Raw genomic sequence first — 5,033 nt, 5'->3', positions numbered from 1 at the left:
TTTAAAACTCATACTTCTGAGATTGATACAGTCAAAAAATGTTAGCTGATGCAGAGGTCGGTATTGCCTGCCAGTGAAGGGAGATGCTGACTTACAGCACTGCCTGCACAGCACAAAGTTCTGTAAATGTTAAATGGGCAGATCGTTTCCTTCCTTATTTTCTCAGCACAGTTGGAGACTGAGGAGGAGATTTGAGCCATGTTTCTTAGCCAGCTGAAGTAAACTTTGGAATCCCTGTAAAACATAAATTATCATCTGAACATTATCAACAGAACATTATTGGTAACAAATATTAAATTAATGTGATAGCAATGAGGTGTAACAGCATATCTATTTGAAAATTGATGATACATAAGCCAACAAATGTTTCTAGCACACAAAAAGTACATCACTGCCTGCTCATATGCATCCTGATATGGATCATTGACTTGCAGTACCAGTCACTAATGGAGGTATTTATTTTAAGATAAAAACCGTATCAAGAAATGTGGTCAATGTAACCTTCCTGTTGGAAAAATAGTCTCTTAGAAACATGAGAAAAAATAATCAGGAAAAAAGAAGGCCTGTTATTTTGAATCAGTGTATTTTTTCTCATCTAAAAGACCCTAATCTCTATTATTATTATTATTATTATTATTATTATTATTATTATTGTAATATAATGTTCCCAAAGAATAGAATTTCTTCTTGTTCTTATAGATCTCAGTTGTTTTCTGCAACAGCTTGTGACTTACTTTCTTATGTGACTATCGCAATGGAAAAATGGACTTTTGGATTTATGAAAGACATTGGGAGAACGATAAGTAACCATAGCCCTTTACAGCTGGGGAAGTGGTAGGGATCTAGGATCTGCACTTAAAAAACAAAAAGGACAAACTTTCCTTCCCCAATGGCTACCTTAAAAAAAAAAAAAAGCAAACTTTCTTTTGTCAATATAATGAGTAGTATAATAGTATTTTTAATTTTCATTGGAAGTCAGGTTCTTACTTTGGCCTCTCTGTTAGTACCAGACTATGCAGAAGACTGGTACTAAAGGAAAGATGTCATCGACTAGCGACCTGTGATGATGAACAGTTTGTGTCCGCAAAAAGGCTAGTACAGTATTTTTTAACCTCTCAGTTTTGCAAGTTTTATCACTTCAACAAAGCATAGATGACATCATTTAGGGGGGAAAAAAACAAGTCCAAACAATGGGTACGACCTGATTGTAGTTCGGAGTATGCATGTTCTTGGGCCTGTTGTGTGCTTACCCTGCTGCTGTGCACTGGCTGGGGTACATACGCAGACCAATTAGACCGACCTGATGACTAGCTGAGAACAGAGCAAGCCCTCTGATGGATAGATGAGCAATCTCAGCTACGTCCTGCAAACTAGATTCACCTCCCATCCTGCCCAAGCCCATTAAACTTGTTATTTGAATGCTTCAAATACTGGTTTCATTGCTGGTGCATCAAATGAACAGCTATTGGTACATCACACCTTTCAGAAGGAGACAGTAAAAACACAGCCAGCCTGATGAATCACCCTGCATTTCTAAAAGGCTATGACTTAGGCTAAATAAAATCAAATCGAGTGACGTGAGTTTCAACCTGCGCCACCGATCAGTCTGTATTTTGAAGGGAACACTTGGAGCACATTAACACTGGAGATCTGCTGCTGGTGGGGTTAGTACATAATTAGTGAATCACACTCTGTCAGTGCTTTCCTTTTTCCTGGTGAGAAAGGTATTTTCAACACCTGCACATCTCTGGTTCTAAAGTGACAAAAATCAGTTTCTATGTTGTTTGTATCTCTGCTGGATCCTTCAGAAATCTTTCACTCCCTAAATTATCACTGAAAATGTAACAAGTACTATATATATATATATGGTATTCACCTTTTGAGCTTTTCTATTAGACTATTGTTTCTGATACTGTACTTTATTAAACACTTTACTACAAGCTACAGTAGTACAAGGCTGCTTTTGTGTCTTAAAGAGAATTTGTCTTTTCTATATACTGCCCAGCTTTGTGAGGATGTCCTGCACCACGGAGCAATAGGGGTTCACAGCCAATGTCTGCAGGAAGGGGGATGCCCTGCTGAGAATGTTAGACGCAACTACAGCACCCGATGGCTGAGCTAGAGCGACATACAGGGGTTAAGTAGCCTCCAGACACATTGCAAATGAATCCCAAACAAAAACTTTTTATTGGTTATGTCCCACATTCATTTAAAAAGATTCTAGTCCAAGCCTGCCCGGGTTTTGACTTTTGAAGCTTTGATTGAAGAAATATTATAGAATCATAGAATCACGGAATGGCCTGGGTTGGAAGGGACCTTAAAGCCCATCTAGTTCCAACCCCCTGCCATGGGCAGGGACACCCTCCACTAGACCAGGCTGCCCAAAGCCCCATCCTTGAACACTTCCAGGGATGGGGCATCCACAGCTTCTCTGGGCAGCCTGTTCCAGTGCCTCACCACTCTCACAGTAAAGAATTTCTTCCTATTATCTAGTCTAAATCTCCCCTCTGTCAGCTTAAGGTCATTTCCCCTTGTCCTGTCACTTCATGCCCTTGTAAACAGCCCCTTTCTCACCTCCCTCAGCCTGCTGGTCACACCTCTTTTGATGCTGCCCACGACACGGTTGGCTTTCTGGGCTGCAAGCGCACGCTGCCTGCTCATGTTGAGCTTCTCATCAATCGATACCCCCAAGTCCTTCTCCTCAGGGCTGCTTTCAATCCATTCCTCGCCCAGCCTATGGTCGTGCTTGGGATTGCGCTGACCCACATGCAGGACCTTGCACTTGGCCTTGTTGAACTTCATGCAGTTCGCACAGACCCACCTCTCCAGCCTGTCAAGGTCCCTCTGGATGGCATCCCTTCCCTCCAGCGTGTCGACCACACCACACAGCTTGGTGTCATCGGCAAACTTGCTGAAGGTGCACTCGATCCCACTGTCCATGTCGCCGTCAAAGATGTCAAAGAGTGCCGGTCCCAATACTGACCCCTGAGTAACAGCACTCATCAGTGGTGTCCACTTGGACATTGAGCCCTTGATCACAACTCTTTGAGTGCGACCATCCAGCCAATTCCTTGTCCACCGAGTGGTCCATCCATCAAATCCATGTCTCTCTGATTTAGAGACAAGGATGTCGTGCGGGACAGTGTCAAATGCTTTGCACAAGTCCAGGTAGATGACATCACTTGCTCTTCCCTTATCCACCAATGCTGTAGCCCCATCACAGAAGGCCACCACATTTGTCAGGCACGATTTGCCCCTAGTGAAGCCATGTTGGCTCCCACCAATCACCTCCTTAGTTTCCATGTGCCTAAGCAGTTTCCAGGAGGATCTGCTCCATGATCTTGCCGGGCACAGAGGTGAGACTGCTCTGTAAAATCACAACTACAAACGTGCAGGTTTCCCACCACAGAATGGCTGCAAAACATGGAATTTTATCTGCACTGTGTGCTTCACACCTGCCTGAAATTGCCCTATTCTGGCCCTAAACTGCACCTTGTAGGACTGCTAGAAATATATGAACAAAGAATGAAGTTAAAAGTGTAGGAAGAATAAAGACAGAGTGTGAAGCAAAATATACAAGATAACATATAAAAATACATATAAAATATACAGGAAAAACTTATTTTATTGAGTAATGATATGACGATATGGATTAAGATATCAAAACATTGGTTATTTCAGAGTCTCAAGAACTCCTTTTTTACAGAGTAGGAAAACTCCATCTTGAATTACTCTGAATGTATTACGGACACGCTATTTCCAGGCGCCATTTTCTCCCATCTGCCCCGTTTCCCCTGGTGCTGAGCAGAGCCGGGCTGCGTCGGGTGCCCGCTGGGACGTGCACAGAGCGTGCAGCCCAGCCACGCAGCAGCGGCGCGGGGTCACGGGACCTCCGGACAATGCAGGCATGCGAGAAACCCGCAGAGACACAGTAAAGCAATTGTAAAAATATTTTACCTATACGTAAAAATGGGCATTCTGTCCCTGAATTTGCCCTAGGGATTATGAAACACCACAGCTATTTACCTGAAAACCAGGAACAGGCATTAATTAAACACAAAATAATCTAATTTTTTGTCACACTGCAATAGGCTGCCAGGACAAAGAGAATCCTGTTTAATTAGCGCTCGGACAGAAGCCAGGCTGGCTGCAGCTGCCGCCAGAGCTCCTCAGGGCCCAGGTGTGCCTGGAGCTCGTCAGGCCCCGCAGCCCTGCGGCCATAAAGAGCAGCCTTGACCCAGGGCAGGGGAGAGCTGCTGCTGCTGCTTGTGGTAAACAGGACTGCAGAGCCAAGGGAGGTGGAGGGGAAGCAAAAGCGAGGGGCCTCTCTGGCCTGGTGCTGAGCAGCGTGCCCTTGGGGCCCTGTGAAGTGTCTAGCAACAGGCAAGGAGCGGGGACCTGCGCCAGGGCTAGCAAGGTAGGGCCTCATGCAGGCACCTTTGTTGTGGTTAATGGCGGCATTGAAATCTTCCCTGGGGATGCTTGTGTGGAACAGGTGGGTTGGGTGTCTCTGCTGGGTTATGTGAATGGTTTTGCAAAGGATGCCATGTTGAGTGCTGGTGTGGGGGGTTTCCAGAGATGCTGTGGGTTCACTGGGGTGCTGTGTGCAGCATGGGTCTCTGCCCAACCATGTCTCTAGGCTGGCACAGCTGCTTCTTCCCTTGTGCTTCTATGTGGCTTTCTGAGGAAAAGTAGATGCAAATGGTATCACTGGTCTTCTGTTGCTTGTCCTGAAGGTTCTCCAGCCCAGGAGCACAGCAGTGCCCTTGGGAAGCGGGGCAGTGAAACACGGCTGTCAGGGGCCGGGTCAGCTGGTGTGGCTGGCAGGAGCTGTGCAAGGAAAGCTGTGCTCCCAGCCTGCTCAGCACCCCAGCCTCCAGTGCCTGGTAGGTGAGGCTATTACAGTAGCAGGTCTCTGGTAGAAAAAGATTGAATTTTTCTGTAGGATTATAAAATCTAACTGGGCTTAGAGCTAGGGCTGCCTTCAGAAAAGTAGTTTATTCTGGGTCTGGCAATGTCCTACTGAAATTAAC

The sequence above is a fragment of the Grus americana genome, chromosome 10, assembly GCF_028858705.1.
Source record: "Grus americana isolate bGruAme1 chromosome 10, bGruAme1.mat, whole genome shotgun sequence".
NCBI lineage: Eukaryota > Metazoa > Chordata > Aves > Gruiformes > Gruidae > Grus > Grus americana.
The sequence above is the reverse complement of the archived record's forward strand: the minus strand, read 5'-3'. Positions refer to the sequence as shown.